Below are 17,328 nucleotides of genomic sequence, written 5' to 3'. Positions count from 1 at the left end.
TTCCACATGGGAAATCACACTCTTCTTCAGAATTTCACAGGAGTTTCATAATTTCTGGGACCACCAATTCTAGCACCAATTTTTTTTTTAATGTATTGCATTACTTTTCACAAACATAAACGTATAAACGTCCACCACAAAAATCAATAGACTACTTGTTACTAGGAGTACAGCGATAGCATGGTAGACATGGAAGAAATAGCATTTACAATATCATGGCATTGCTTAAACTAACATGCAGTAGAACTCTTTAGCACACTTTGCCTCACCCTGTACCTACAATAAACTATACGTTTGGACCGATAAATTCCACTTCCCTCGCTCCGACCCACACGTCAAATTAATCACCAAGACAGTCTGGCCCTTGAAAGATGACAGCATCTAAGTTGCAATCCAATTCACTGCCCATTACTTTCATATTTATAATTTCCAATTAGAGTTAACAACATTAGAGATTACAATGCAACATGAAATAATAATTGTCAATACCAAAATTATCTGAAAAAAGACGTACCAAGAAATTTACCCCAAAAAATCACAGTGTTCTTAACACAATTGTAAACCCACTTTTTTTTTTTTTTTTTTACAATTATCAGACAAAAACATTTTTGAAACTATTGAACAACAAATACTGGAAATTACAAAACAGGTTTAAAGCCAATCAAGTGTAAATGAGTTCCCATTAGTTTGTGTGGTTCAAAAGGAATGATATTAGCTACCACATTTTAATCACCCAGAATGTCTTTTCATTCTTCATCATGATTTATCCTGAGAGAAACTTTGTGTTCAAAAGACAAATCCATTTTGCTTCTTTACCATAAAATAAAAGTTATCAATTGCCTCTCCTAATATTTAACAGAAGTCTCTATCAACAAGAATTTAAATGTTTTGCTGTTGTCTGAATATGCTTCCAAAAAAAGCATTACAGCAGCTACATATTGAATATCCTTCTTCACTGCAACCCCTGCATGCCACCGATGCAATCAGCATTTTGATAAAAGTTCCCTATGACTGCTGACTGTACACTATCCAAACCATGGTGAATCTCACTGAAACATCCTCATGAAAAACCGATGCATCTAATGTAACAGCATCAAGTGTCACTGACCAGAAATTATTTTCACAAGACTGCTAGTATGTTTTTCTCAACATAACGGTGATATCTCTTAAATAAGATGAATTCTGAACATGTGACATTAAGTACCAAGCAGTGAGAGATGGTAAGGGCTCTGTTATGTTCCCGATGCCCAAAACGTTTGGTTTCCCTGAAGGTGGGCAGATGTTTTGTGAACCTTTGGTAAAACATGGAAAGTTGTGAAATGTGTATTCAAAAACTACATTCCTCCACTTTCAGTAATTCACTCCCAAACCATCTCCGCAGAATCTCATTAGATTACTAAACAAAAAGATTAGGCAGTTCTGATTTTACATTCCCATGAGTTTGTGCATGTGTTTTTAAACTTCCTGAACATAATCAAATTAGTTCAGGATAACTGCATTTCTACATTTATCAGTTTTTGCACTTCAATGTCTGGAACATGTTTCAATTATTTTCAAGGGACCCGATTCATTTTTGTCAAATTTAAATCAGATGACCGATTAACAACCCTCATGCATCTAAACTTTTGATTTAATTCAACACTAACTGCTGAAAATCAACTAGGAATATCTTTTTGTCCAGTATTGTTTCAGACAGATCTTTTTCGCCCCACCACATCTTTAACCTGGGCCAGAAGGAAATCATCCATGTCCTCACTCCCATCCTTAACACCTCCATCAGGACTGCCACAATCCTCGAAGCCTGGAAGCAAGCGGCTGTCAAGCCGCTCCTCAAGAAACCATTTGCAGACCCCAACAAACTCAAACATTACCACCCCATCTCACTGCTCCCCTTTCCAGTAAAAGTCCTGGAAAAGACATCAACAAACAGCTCGGCGAACACCTGGAAAAACACAACCTACTGGACCCCTCCCAATGCGGTGAACACAGCAATTACAGCACCGAGAGCGCTCCTATCACCGAAACATAGGACATCAGGTCCCTCCTCGACCACAGAGAGAAGGCGGCATTGATCCTCCTCGAAATCTCTAGCGCATTCAACACCATCTCCCACTACATCCTCACCTGAAGACTCAAGCTCACTGGGATCCGATAGAACACCCTCAAATGCATCCACACCTCCAACACAGGACGCACCCAGAGAGCCCGCCTACCACCTTTTACGTCAGAACCAAAGAGCACCATATGAAGCATACCCCAGGGATCCTCATTCAGCCCCACTCTTTTTAACACATGCGTGAAAGAATAAGCGTGCCCATGGACTCAACATCATCTCATATGCGAACGACACTCAATGTGTTCTCTCCCTCCATGAGAGCCACGCCTCCCCTAGAGACAACTTCTGCAAAGCCATGACCCACGTCACTGACTTGATGAAGCCAAACTACCTTAAGCTGAACACAGACCAGACAGAGATGATCCTCTTCGGAAACAACACCTCCCTCTGGGATGACTCATAGTGGCCCTTCATGCTCAGTCATCCCCCAACTCCGAACGACCACGCCTGCAACCTCGGCATCATCATAAATAGCAAGCTCTCCTTCAAATGACAGAAAACACAGTGGCTGCTGCCAGCTGCCACAACCTCTGCATGCTACAGCGTGACTAGAAAAACAGTAACCCAAGCCATCATCACTAGCAGGCTAAATTACGGAAAAGCCCTCTATGTCGGCCTCCCTGCCAAACTCCTTTACCGCCTCCAGACCATCCACAACATAGCTGCGAGACTCATCCTGGACCTTCCCAGCCGGACCCACATCCCTCAACACCTCAGGAATCTCCACTGGCTGCCTGTGCACAAGAGATACAAATTCAAGGTTCTAACCATCATATACAAAGCCCTCCACAAAATCGGACCTAGCATCATCAACCACAGACTATCCTTCCACCAACCCGCAAGGAAGCTCCGATCAACATCTCTTGCCCAAATCCTAAGAGTCTGATGCAGCTGCAGCAGAGGATGCACCTTGTCCCATCTCGATGCCAAGATCTGGAACAACACCCCTCACCTCCGGACCATACACATCCCCATCGACTTTAGGAGAAAGCTCAAAACCTGGCTCTTCGAGGAATAGCTACCAACTGCAGTGACAATTCCCCAGTGACTGGATACCCCATGGGTGATAAGCCGCGCTTTAGAAAACTAACCACTGATTGTTTACATTTGCCTAAAATTAACCAATGTTCAAAGATTTAGTTCAGTTACCTTCAAGGGATGGGAACCAGTGGGTAAAGTGGGCTGAACCGTTGCTACATGCTCCGCACCCGTAGTGGCCGAAAGCAACATGTGAGAAGCAGTTTAGAAGACCAATAATCATATTCTGAATTAAGTTTTGCAAAAACAATAGGCTGGCGAAACAGCTAAAGCTGCCTCAAAGGCTAAATCTAAATTAAAAATCAGACGATTTATGTTGCCAGTGTATGTTTGAATTGATACATGTGCACATAAAATAAACGGACGAGCTTCCATATGTCTCTCTTATAACATAGCTTTCACAACGAATGCTCAGAAATTATCCCCAATTATTGGATGATTCTGAGCTTCTGTAGAATGTACTTATGATGTTCATTCCGACTAAAGCCCAACACCATCAAGCCGACAGCCAAGACAGCCGATACAGATACCTCAGTCGTATATTAATAAAAATATATATATTTAGAAATGTACTATTCAATACAAAGGTACTGTTCAGATACAAATGAAAGAGTACAGCGTGTACCTTCCACCTGCGGACAATTATGGCAGATTTTTTTCTCTTTAACTGTAATTGTTTTTTATTTTTTATTTTGCAGAATGTATGCCATTACAGATCGTGAAACAAAGTATGCTAACACTGCCCTCTAGTGTGTATATTCAGCGAAACTGAGGCAAAGCAAGAAAGGAAAAGCATGCATGCCATCTCAGTAGCAAACGCTTGTCCAATAAGACTTTCAGACAGTCATTTGACGGCACCGTTGAAGCAGTTTCTCTGATCTGCCGCCTTCTGACAGAAATGTTTCTTGATTCTGTGCAGTCAATGGGATTCAGAAAACAGCTAAGGCGTACACAGCGCGGTACCGTATTGAGCCACTTATTGTTCTTTTAACAAATGCACGGTAGGATTTTTTATTTTTTTAATTACAGACTACCATATAATTAAGGCGTTAGGATTTATGTGCTCATGACTGCATCTAAATATTCATATTCACAATGGAAGTACAACATGCATGCGTGTAATATTTTGAGTTGAATTTTTCGGCTAACAGTACTACTACCACGAACATTAAAAAAAAAAAAAAAAAAACATGCACACAACTGCTTTGGGGACCTGCAAATCAGAGCCGTTATACTAAAACTCGGGTTTGTCCAGCTGTTACACAAAAAAGACAACCACACTCTTGGTCGTTTTAGGACAAGCTTCTATGCTTTAAAGACAACCCCAGATGAAGGTATTGTCACTACGCCAAAATGTTAGACATTGTGCATGTTTTCAGTGAGCTTGATGGTAATATGTACAGAGAATACGACTATCGGATAGACCTGGAACTCGATGTCTAAATCCCCCGCGAAAGCAGCTATTACTTACCACCACAGTTCATCCAGCAATCAGTCTCTGGAGGCTTCGGATAAAACAGAGTTCAGAGTTGCATTAATTATAGGTCTTATAGTTTGGTGACTATTAGGAACAGAAACTCTCTCATTTCGGTTCTCACGTCATTATTTTTTTAAATAAAATATTTTTTATCTTCGATGTTACATGGATACAAAGCCATATTCAGGAGGACATTCTGGTTTGTTATCAAGTTGATGCTATTTCATCTGTGCAACGAACCAGGGGCATTCCAATATACTTCGCCCGTTACACTGCAGTTTTGCCATGGTATACATTTGACAACATTCTTATTCTTTGTAAAAGCACTTACCACACACCCTATATGTGAATTGAATGTTTGCCATATGGAAATAAATGCTACTTCATGATTCATCAGCACAATTCCTTGGGTATGTCATTTCACAGAAAGAATACACATTGATTTGGTCAAAGTGTGAGCTGTAATGGCTTCGGCAACCGGAACCCGTGACATTCAAAATTCAAGTATTTATTGATTTCTATGCTCATTTCATATAAGATTTTTTTCAAATAGTAAATTAGGGCAGACATGTTAAAGGGAAACATTTGATCAGCTGTCAAAGCACAACAGGCATTCAGAGTTGAAGACCTGTCACTTCGAAGATCGTAATTAGGATTCTGATCCTAAAAAAAGCCCATTCTAGGTGAAAGCAGGAGTCTCAAATACACCTGGGGGAAATTATGTTACAGGGGCTTTAGGGTAATGCTTCTAGGTCCATGAGAGCCATAGTGAGAGAAATAAGCTGTCTGCCCCAGAATGGAGACAGACACTGGTTAGTTTTTTTCTTAGCCAAAAAAAATCCAAGCAGTCTACTCTTTGATGGGGCACAGTGGGGAAAAAAACAGCAATGGGTAAAAAGGTTTTCACCGGTACATTTGTGCATGAAAAGAAGATCCTCAAAAATAATACACCGATCCGACAGATTCTTCTTGTAGCAGACAGTACGGTTTACTCAAAAGCGCATGATGCCTGTCTGTAGCCAACAATCGAACGATACATGGAACCAAAAATCAAGTTTCGATATAGCAAAGTTTTTTTCACTGTGCCAAACAGCCGTCAGCTGGTAATGAAAATAATCTAACGATAAGAAATTGGGAGTGAAGGAATTTTATATATGTTATAAATGTACCCAAGGTTCAGTTTTTAAGGGGCGGGAACGTATGTACTACTACAAATTCTGGGTTACTCACAACGTCTGATGATTCCGAGGACGATTTTGCAAAAAGTATTTTCTTTGGATACGGACTTTCAATAGGAAGTCAAAAATATAGAGCAACTTAGTAGATAAAAGCACGACATATCATCCTGTGTTCCCATACATCTCTCAATTAGAAATATATTCCCTATGTGTAGAAGCTGCAACAGAAAATGTCTAAGGTTTGAAACAGGGGAAACTTAAGGACGAAGTTTGGAATTACATAGATATTGACATATGGATTGCAGCAGTATTTGGGCCTGGATTCAGCCAGCATCTAGGGAAACCTAACACCACCAAACATTTATGCAAACTAGATAGCTAGGAGAGTCCTAGATGGTATGTATTGTGCATACAGTACAAATTGTTCTTATCTGGAATGCTTTGTAAATGTGAAACCTTAATTAAAAAACAGAATTTCCTTACACTTCTGTGACAGATGCTGCCATAATTCTTGGGGAATATCAAAATTCCCACCACCCAGCCCTCCTACACACTTAGCAACAAAAAAGCACCTCATATGTGGGTGGGTAATCATCAATGATATCTTCCAAAGGTTAAATGTTTGATCCATTTTACTCTCGTGAAACAGGCCACCCCACATGTGTGGAGTACTGCTTTTATCAGGAGAAGCACTGGAAAACTGGACGATAGGACTTCTGGCACTTGCCTAAAGATCTACAGTTTTCTACCACAGAAAGTAAAGAAGTCAGGGCAAGAATAGTCTGCCATTTACAGAAAAACGTTAGATTTGTAGATGTTGAATATAGATGGGTAGTGTCAAGTTTCTATACAGTCCAGGGGTGATGGCTGGTATTCTACTTTCATGTGCTTAGAAATGTTGTGAATTCTTGGAGCTCAGGTTTTCCTCTGTGGGCACTCTGAACCCCAAAAGACACCCATATCAGGTATGCCACACTCAAGAGAGAATTGGGAACACAGATATGGGTCAAGCTTTGGCAGGGACATTTTGCTCTGCATAGGACATTGGAGGGAATTACTATGCTTTGAACTGGCACCCAAAACTCAGTATACCCCATGGGAAACCTTAATCCATAGAAAACCCTATGTCTGGTACCCACATGTTCAAAAGACCAAGGAAGGGAAAACTTTAACAAGTGATATATTCCTGAACACAGGAGAATTAAGGGAATTACAACCTTTTGGGAACAAATCACTAAATCTGAAAAACGTCATGCTCATCACATTTTCCTGGACAGTCAGTCATGGCAAGGGAGGTCTGGCTTGCACTACTAGATTCCTTAGATTTTTTTCTTGTGTCCTCATTTACTTTATTCACTTCCAGACTGATTAAGCCACCCCCAAATCAAACACTTCTGGATGGGTCCAGCTATCAGTATAAGAAGTCAAAACAAGAAGGATCGAGGCTATCCATGAGAGGCATTCCCGGAATGTTTCTCCTTCTGCTCTTAGATAATCATCGGACAGTAACGGGAAGATGGGCACCTTGATCCACCCATTTTACCCAAGGTTTCCACAATTTTTTCAGCTTGATCCCGGACCGACTGAGATCTAGCCTTCATATATGTGAGACCGCATGCAACCATGCAAATCGCGTGGGTGGTGTTTCAGATGTCCAGTTTTTACAAATCTCCTGCCTGCCCAGGAGAATCAAATAAAACAACAATTTCCTATTATAGCTAGACAAATAATGTGTCTTCGGGGACCAACCAAATAAAATTAATACTGTGGTACAAGTTAACCGAGACTGTAATACTTTACCTAAAATTTCGAATACCTCTGACCAAAAACCTGCAATCTGAAGGCAGGACACAAACATGTGAATATCATCCGCCTTGAGTAAGCCACATTTTCTACAAGCGATATCAACCTTAGAAGTGAACTTAGCTAATTTCTGTGGAGTATAATAAACCATGTGTAATACAAAAAGGTGGTTCTTCCTCAGAAATGCTGGCTTTACCACCTGATATAAAAGCTGCCAGGAAATTTGCCATAATCTAGTAATTTCTTCACTATGAACTAGATCGTCCCATAAGGAACCAGGAAAATTTGGGTCCCGGTCCAAGCTATCCAAAAACAGTCTATTTTAGTCTATTTCCTTCTTACCAGGTAAACCCTTAACCATTATCTCCTCTAGCTCATTCGTATCTGTTCCTTTTTCTTGCAATGAGCGAGCCCAGCTTTGTAGCTGATAGTACTTGAACCTGGGTAATACATTTTGTGTCTCTATCGCTAATTCCTCTCAGGATTTTAATTTCCCATCTTGAAGTATCTGTCCCCACTCCTCAATACCTGCTTCCTGTAGAGGTCGTGATAAGGCATCCTTAAGGCATGCTGGAGTACCTGGGTAACCCCACATTGGGGCATAAAGGCTATAATAAAATAGGTTTGTAATACTCCTTATCTGCCTCCACAATAAGGCAGCCGCTTGTAACTTTTTCAGCCTGATTTGTTTGTAAAATTTTGGGTGGCCAAATTTGTACATACATTTCTGTCCTTCCTGCCTCTCACATTTTAAAATGACTCTTCTATAATGAGTACCTGTTTTTCCTGATCATAAATCTTTTGGGTTTTTGAACTGGATAGCCCAAACGTATAATTGGAGATCAGGTAGCGCAATCCCTCCTTTATCATATTTCCTTCTGAGCTTCTTTCTTGCAACCCTGACCCCCTTAGAAGACCAAATAAAGCTATTGATTCTGGCCTGGATTTTATGTATCTCTTCCTTCTGAAAATGTAATGGAATCATGTTAAAAAGAAAGGTAATCTTAGGGAGATTTGCCATTTTAACTAGATTTCCCCTCCCATACAATGTCAAGGGTAAGTATGACCAACTCACCAGAAGTTTATTTCTTTAGTCACACTTTTCAAAATTTCTACTGGGATGTCCTCCAATTTATTGTAAATCTTGACGCCCAAATAATTTATCTTGTTTTTATTCAACCTGTGCTTCTCATTCATATTCCAAGTCATTATTTCTGTCTTTGCCATATTTACCGCATACCCCGACATCTGTCCAAAATTTCTTGTTAAAACCTCTAGTCTTTCTAACACAGAAGGCAAATTTCCAGTGAAAATCATAATATCATCTGCATATAGAGAGATTTTCTTCTCCCAGCCCATGTAGCTAAATGGTTTAATTAGAGGGTCTTTTTTTTTTTTTAATCATGAGGGCCAATGGTTCTATATATAAGTCAAATAACAACGGAGACAGTGGGCATCCCCCTGGTTCCCCTTGTTATGGGAAAGGGCTTGGTTAAGTTTCCATTCAATAATATTCTAGCTAGTGGGGCCTTATAAATGGTCTTCAGAACCCCATGAAACTTTACTCCAAAATTAAGGTGTGTCAGGATACAATTTAAATGTAATTCGTCCTAAATGAATCATTGGATAAATCTACTGGAAGTAGAGCATTAGGACATTTAAAATTGCGGGCCTACATCAAAACAATTATGAAACAGTTTGCGTTGGTGGATGGACATTTGGAGAGAAACTCATGGTCAATCTCGGGCCTATACCTACCATAATAAGAAATATAAACATCACTCCAGGATAGGCTATTTTTTCATAAAAAGTTCACTTAGGCAGTCGGTAGTAGGCACTGACCATATTCCTGCACACCTGTCTGATCATGCTGTGGTAACTTTGATGTTGGAAAGTGCAGTAGAGTGTTATCCGCGCAGGGGTGGACGCTGGGTCGATCACTTTTAAATGATCCTAAGGTAGTACAACATTTAGAATATGAATCAAAGCTCTTCTTCGAACTTAATAGGAATTCTGTAGCTCCCCAAGTGGTCTGGGATGCTTTTAAGGCTTATATTAGAGGGATCCTGATTAGGATCTCTGCACAGAAAAACTGAGGTTATAATCAGGAAGTTCAGTATATAGCGTGTTTAGAGCAAAAGCTGGTAAATTTACAGAAAGAAGGTAGAAATTAGGAATCCACACGGTTTGAACTGTCATCTAAACAGTCCTCGCTGGTAGCCATGATAGAAACAAGAGTAAGAGAAAGGTGGGAGGCAAGCAAACTGGCACATTTTGAATACAGCGAAGGTGCCGGCAAGTTACTGGCATGGAAGATTAAGTCAGATTCTGTAAGAAACGAGATAACAGGAATAAGGGACCCCACTACAGGGACGGTTTTAAGGGAGGCTTCAGAGGTGCAAGACATATTTGTAAGTTTTTTTGAATCATTGGCCAACAAGAAGTAGAAGGTTTACAGATGAGGAAATTGGATAATAAAGGAAAGGCAATTTTGGAGGAGGAGATTTTATTAGGCGAGCTAGTTCAGGCCATTGCTAAAGGCAAAATGGGGAAGGCAGCAGGACCTGATGGTCTGCCAGTTGAATTTTATGTTAAACTGCAAGGTGCGATAGTCCCAGTTCTAACTCAGCTTTTTAATCTTGTTCTCAATGGAGAGATTCCCCTCCCAAAGTCTTGGAATGAGGCTGTGATTACCCTGACTTTGGGGGAAAAGACCCCCTATCTTGTGAATCATATAGGCCAATCCCTTTATTAAATAGTGATTACAAATTATTTTCAAGCATTTTGGCTAACAGGTAAGTTTGGTAATTGGGGGACTGATCCAGGGTGATCAAAAGGGCTTCTTAAACGGAAGGTACATGCATGAGTTATCCCATGAATTGGTTGGGGCAATCGATCTAGCAAAAGCATGCAAATTACCGCTGGCAGTTATAACAATGGATGCTACTAAAGCTTTTGATAGGGTAAATTAGATTCCTTAGATTGATCAGCTTTAGAAAACAGTTTTAACATTTTTGATGAATTTAGTATCTACCATCCAATAAGCAGTGGATCATAAAGAGTGGTTCTGCACAATTTAGTGCTATGTGCTTATATTACAAAGTTTGTTTGCAGACTTGGAGAAAGTGCCTCTTTTTGCAAGGCCACATCCATTTTTTGCTGGCTGGTATTGCTGTTTTTCTTTTTAACTCTACACCCGAAACTAATACTGTCCAGCCCTCAGTGTATACTCTCTGATCCCTAAAGCATGGTAAAATGGGCTAACGCAGAATTGGTACACTTGACCTTACAGTAAAAGCCATCTTATATGATTCAAGAACATACACCAATGGAATGGAAAATTAAGGGACACCTCTGGACTGCAACTCTTACTGTGCCATTCACTACAGTGACAAAGAAAACAATTTTTGATAGAAAGGAACCCAAATTTTAAATATTAAACAAGTCACCCCTAAGCAGGCCTTGTAGCCCACAAGATACGGTGCCTAGTACTTAACAGCAGTACATGCAAGAGTACAGTATTGTCATGAGCCTACAGTAACTAGCCCTCAAAATCCTATTGATGACAAAACATAAATCACCACTCTGCTATCTTTAGTTGGGCACAAGTCACCAGCATAACTCAAACACCTTTTGTAATGTTTATTGAAAATGAATTTAGTGGCGAAGTCAGATTTTTAATAAATATTTAGGAAAAGTGACTTTTCAAAATGTAGACTTCCTTGTAACCTCCAGCACGCTAATTAGCATTAGCTTATTTGTACTTTCCTTAATCAGGTGTCAAAACTGTTTCCAGAGAAGAAACAATGGCTTAATGCCATTATGGCAGAAGACCTGTCACATACCATGGGGATTCCTGGCTTGGTGCCAGCCAGACATTTGAGCAACACCATTAATGGAAACAGTGTGTATATATCCCCTAATGAAGGGTGGCTAATCACCTGAAGTGCACTGGGGACTAACTGGATACCCGTTATAAATAATTAACAACGATTTATCACAAAATAATGAAATTAACAATATATATGGATTTAGCAGGAGATGAGCAACATGCAAATAATCTAGCCAAGTAATGACAAGATTTTGATTAACACACCAAACTCTGAATTAGGGACCTAATTTGTTGTTTACCCCAGGGACAACATTTCCCATGGAGGACAAGATTAGCTTCTTGAAAGGGGTGCGTCACATATCATTTCAGAAACTGCAGCTTGGGAGGGTTCAGGAACTTAATTATATTGAAAAGAACTACCCATTCATAGTTAAGTGTAAACAGACACCTGGGAAAGAGAGGTCTTTTGTTTCCTGGATTCTCTATAGCCAATTTGGCACCAGCTCAATGGGAGGGGAGCTAGTCCCCAAGACTTGTTTGGTGTAAATGGAACTGCTTATTTCACTAAACACACAACTGACTGAAACAAACGCCACTTCTAAAGGTGGAAACACTAATCCATCTTGAATTTTTACTTAGAATACTGCACTGTGGAATAGTTTGGAGTATGACAAACAGGATGTGCTCCAGAAGTGAGAAGGTTTCCCATTGGGAACTTTTTCCTCAATGGATAGGGAGTATCCAGGAAACACCCTCTCCCACTGATTAGTGAATCCTACAAACGTGGCACCCCACTCACAGCTCATTAGAACACTCTCTTTATCTGTGAATGAATAGAAGAAGACTGGAATTGTTATCTGAGACCTGCGTGAAGACCTGAAGAACTGGACCTTCTCCTACTTGCACCCAGAACTAGGAAGCGGCCTCAAAGGGTCAGCGTCCCCCACTTGTACCCAGGACAAGGAAGTGGGTTTAAGGAGTCAGCTGGTTGGCCTGTGAAGCTACAGGGGCACACTAAGCTGAAAGAGGTTGTTAGAAATCAGGTTTCTAATTGGCAGAGGTTTTCACCCTGTCCAAGTAGGGACCAGAATCCTATTCAGGATAAGTCAGATACACATCCTAAATTAACCTGTGCTTACTCTCTGGTAGCTTGGCACAGAGCAGTCAGGCTTAACTTAAAATGCAATGTGTAAAGTAGGTGAAGCCACTGTCATTGGGTAACTGCTGCGTCTCCGTCAGGGATACGATGTGTCGCTTTTTCTGCCACACTTGGGAGCGATGCGTCACTTTCTGAAGTCTGCAACTGCAGAACCCAGTTCTGAGGCCCAGGACTGGAGAGGGGCACCTCAGGCAAGGGTAGGACTCACAGATGGCAGAGTCCGGCACCATCAGGAGAGGTGCAAGCAGTCTTTGATGTCCCTGAGACTGCAGAAGAAAATGGGGCAAGCCAACAAGCCCTTGGAGATTCTTGGTTGCAAGGACGAAGAGAACAAGTCCAGTCCTTCTCACTGGAGGACAGAAGCAACAAGGCAACACAGCAGAGCAAACAGCAAAGTAGCCGTCCCTCCAACAGCAGAGCACAAAGCAGAAGGAGGCCAACACAGCAATGCAGTTGTGGAGTGGCAGTCCCTCCTGGCAGCACAGCAGTCCTTCTTGGAAGAGTGTCCTTGGTTCCAATAGAGATCTCATATGGTGGGATTTGGGGTCCAGTATTTATACTGTGGCACCCTGGTTCTGGAAGGTGGGAGAAACTTTCAGGCATGCCTTTGAAGTCCACAAGGTCTCAGCCTGCCCTCCCTTGCCCCAGACACTCTACAGAGGGTTATACAGCCATTTCTCTAGGGAGAGGCACAGCTCTATTCAGGTGTAAGTGAGGCAGTATTACGCTCCGCCGCCCCATCAAGCTAGTTAATGGGTCATTGAGGCCCATTAAGGCCCTTTAAGTCACACCTAAGCTCCTCATTGTGTGACTGTCTAGATAGAATGCACAAAGCCTAGCTGTCATCTACCCCAGACATGTACTCTGAGACAGGCAGAGGCTCAGATTAGGTGAAGTTAAAAAAATAAATAAAAAAAAAGCTAACTTTCTAAAAGTGGCATTTTCAGACTTACAAGTTAAAATCCAATTACACCTTAAGTTGTGATTTTAAATTGTGATTCCAGGGATACCAAACTCCATATTTCCATCTTTTCCATTAGGAAATGAAATGAGACTTAAAAAAGTGTTTTAAGGTACTTCCAATGTTATCCTAAGGGAGAGATAGGCCTTGTAATAGTGAAAAAATGAGTTTTTCACTATCTGCACATGTTAAACTTAAACATACATGAACAATCTTTTAAATACACTGCACCCTGCCCTTGGGGCTAACTAGGGCCAACCTGTAATAAAAAGGAGGTTTATGCCCTAGCAAGTGGGTACACTTGTCAGGTCGAAATGCCTGTTTAGATACTGCACACAGCTTCTGCAGTGGCAGGACTGAGGCATGTTTGAAGGGCTACTGTAGTAGGTGGCACAATCAGTGCTGCAGGCCCACTAGTCGCTTTTAATTTACAGGCCCTGGGCACATATAGTACACTTTACTAGGGACATACAAGTAAATTAAATATGACAACTGTCGATAAGCCACTGGTATGCAGTAGTAAAGTGCCCAGAATCCTAAAATGAGTCAGAAAACAGGCGGAAGAAGGAAAAATGTCTGGGGGTGACCCAGCAGAAAGGGCCATTTCCAACAGAGGTTGAACAACTGAATGAATTAACTTGACATTTGTAAAGCACAACAACCGCATTGATAGGCATCTCGGCACTAGCAACACTGAAACTAAAGAAACCTGTCCCTCCAGAAAAGAAATACTTAAGACTGAGTGAACAGCCATATTTTCAGAAGCCTTTTCACAGTATCAAGGTTGACAGCTGGTTTTAGAACAAGTGGAAGATTGTGCCATGCCGTTGCCCTGAGAAGAGGTATAGATCGGATCCTATACCCCCCCTCTTAAAGCCAGAACTTTGGGATTGGCAGAAAATTATTACAGCCAGATCTCAACATTCTTGTTGGCCAGCAGGGAACAACTCAATCAGAGGAATTTGAGACCAGTTTGTCAATAAGCCCTATATACAATAGCTTAAAACTTTAAAAAGAATCAGTTTACCAACTGATAACCAATGGAGCTCCTGCAAACCCTCTGTGCTGGCGCTTTGACAATGGAAATGAAGTACCAGTGTTGCTGCAGCATTTTGTACCACCTGCAGCTTTTGGATCAGATAATTAGGCAGACCAAAGAGGAGACTATTACAGTAGTCAAGCCTTGAGACGATCAGTGCATGAACAACCAACTTCCTCACTGAAAAAGGTAGAAAATCAACAAACGTTTTTACAGACTTAATCTGAGAAAAGCAGACCCCTGACACAGTATTTACATTAGGGTTACAAGACAAATCATTACCAAACTTGACTCCTAAGTTCTTCACCATCTTAGTAGGCAGGGGACTGCTATCATGGCTGTCTGGCCACCAATCCAAAGACAGAAGTGGTTGTTCTTCCCAAAAGGTGAAAATTCAATTTTAATTGTGTTGTACTTGAAGAAATTTTCATTCATCTAGGTAATAGCTTCCAAAAGGCAGTTTTTTAAATTTAGTTCAGAGCTGGTAGAATCTTTGTCAATGTGAAGAATCAGTTAGTTGCAGATCATCTGCGTAAGATATGGTGGAGATATCAACAGATGTGCTAAGTGTAATAAGGAGGGACGTACACAGATTGCATAAAGTTTGGCTAAAAGATAAACCCTGGGGGACACCATATTTAATCAATTCCTACTTTGATCTAAAAGGTCCCAACACAATAATGTGCTTTTGTTTTACTGAAAAAAACTGAAGCCGAGCCAAAGCATGACCACGTGTCCCTATCTCTGCCAGACAATGAAGGAGAATATTATGACTAATCATGTCAAAGGCCGCCAACATATCTAAAAGAATGAGCAAAGCATTTATTCCACTAACACCAGGTTAAGGGATTTGGTTAGGTCTTAGAAGTACAAAAATGTTCTCTAGATCCCAAGTTTCAATAGTTTCTGGAGCAGCTCTACAGCACTACTAAAACCCCCAGGACCTTCGGGGCTAGGGATCATTCCAGCAGAGGTCACTAGCACAGTGTAGTCTTGGTTCAGTTGCTATTGGTCAGGTGCGCACTCCAGTGTGTATTGTTTTAGTTTATACTGTTGACCTGAGCGCTTTTAACAGTTTTCCAAGTGTTTTTAATAATCGAAGTACTGTTTTTTTTTGTGTTTTTTTTTAGATTGGTGGTGGGCAGGGGAGTTGGGGGGCATGGGGTGTGGTTGCTGCCTCAGTCAACTTTCAGTTTTGGACTTTTGGGTTGCTTCTGCTGCCACTGTCGTCTTGCTTTCCCATTCTTGATAGGGTGTGTTGGTATTTTTTATCTGTACCCTGATTTTCCCAAGATCGATGATTCTTCAGTGGGCCCTCGAGGTAAAGGTGTCCTATTTTGAGAGGAATTCACTGAATACTGCTCTACCCTTGCCCAACCAAAGGATTTTAACTCCATAAAAAGACCATGTTCGAAGGTAGAAATACCGATTGATGAATGCACAAAGAGTATATGACTGACACAAATATTTCAACAGCCATAAAATTTGAATTGCTCCCCCTTACAGCTTTTCCTGCCAAAACCAAACTCTGATTTTCTACATAGGACAGTTAGGCCTTCCAGACAGAATCAATTTTAGGGCCCAGTCACTTTAGGGCCCTTCTAACAGTAAATTGTCTACATGACCTACTTTTAGTTACCATGGGCCCTACCTTGTAGGCTACAAGGCTTCCGTAGGGTTGATTGATTTATATTCAAAAGGGAGGGATTACCTTTCTAAAAGGGTTATTTTTAACAGGTCACTATGGAGGTTTAAACTGCAGCAGTAAGGCTACAAATAGAGGCCTAAAAACATATTTACTTGTCACACTGGGGGATGGCAACAAGTGCTGCAATCCACAGCTGACATTTAACTTTCCATGCCATGGGTGTAGTTTCTACACCTTATACTATCGCCATGGAGGAGAGTTAAATAGCCAATTCCTACATGCTTTAGGAAGTCAGAGCACATACACTGGGCAACTGACATCAGTGCCCTAGTGTGCAGAGTCTAAAACTCAGCAGTGACATTCAACAAAACTGAAGGCTGAAAATGGGATATTTTCTCATAGTGATGGTCCTGATTGGAAGACAAAGGGAATTTAGCCTTGAACTGAAATGAAACCATTCTGTAACAATTATAGTAAACTTAAAATTCTGGTGTCATTGTACAATCAACATGTTTCTTGGAAAAGAAGAGGGTTGTATTGCTCTATTTGTGTTTTCTTTTTTGTTCCTCCTTTTAGTTTGTATACTCCATGCATCACAAAAATCTAAAAAATATATATACCTATAAATAGCATCTAGCTATTTTAATAAGTAAATTATGCTCAATTCTACTTTGCACCACACTCACACTGGGACATTTACCAGGTCTTAATTGCACATCATCTCTTGAGGCACACAACACACACTTTTTAGTATGGACTACCTCATCATCCACTTAGAGCCACAGCTGTCTACTTCGAGCCTTGGTTAAGCTATTCTCTAATGTCCCTTATAAACAAACTGGATAACCATTCTATTCAATTTCAACCGAGGCACGTACATGTTCATGAGATGATGCTTGCTTCAGAAAATGTATAGGAGGTTTTTACATGGTTTGGCAACTGCTTAGGCATCGGCACCCAATCATGAGTTTTCAACTTTCAGTGAAATGCCTGGGCAAGGACAGCTGCATGAGTTTTCAAGTGAGATTTGAATTGAAGATCGAAGCAGTAGAATAAACTGTTGTGAATATCTAAGGA

General features: G+C 40.8%; 1 protein-coding gene across 1 annotated transcript in view; it reads right to left on the bottom strand.

Moving 5' to 3' along the window:
* Positions 1-17,328, bottom strand: part of LMBRD1 (LMBR1 domain containing 1) — a 360,506-nt gene that overhangs the window by 243,478 nt on the left and 99,700 nt on the right. The window lies entirely within an intron of this gene.

Source organism: Pleurodeles waltl, chromosome 5, assembly GCF_031143425.1.
Source record: "Pleurodeles waltl isolate 20211129_DDA chromosome 5, aPleWal1.hap1.20221129, whole genome shotgun sequence".
Classification (NCBI taxonomy): Eukaryota; Metazoa; Chordata; class Amphibia; order Caudata; family Salamandridae; genus Pleurodeles; species Pleurodeles waltl.
Note: the sequence above shows the minus strand (reverse complement) of the source record. Positions and strands in the feature narration are given on the sequence as shown.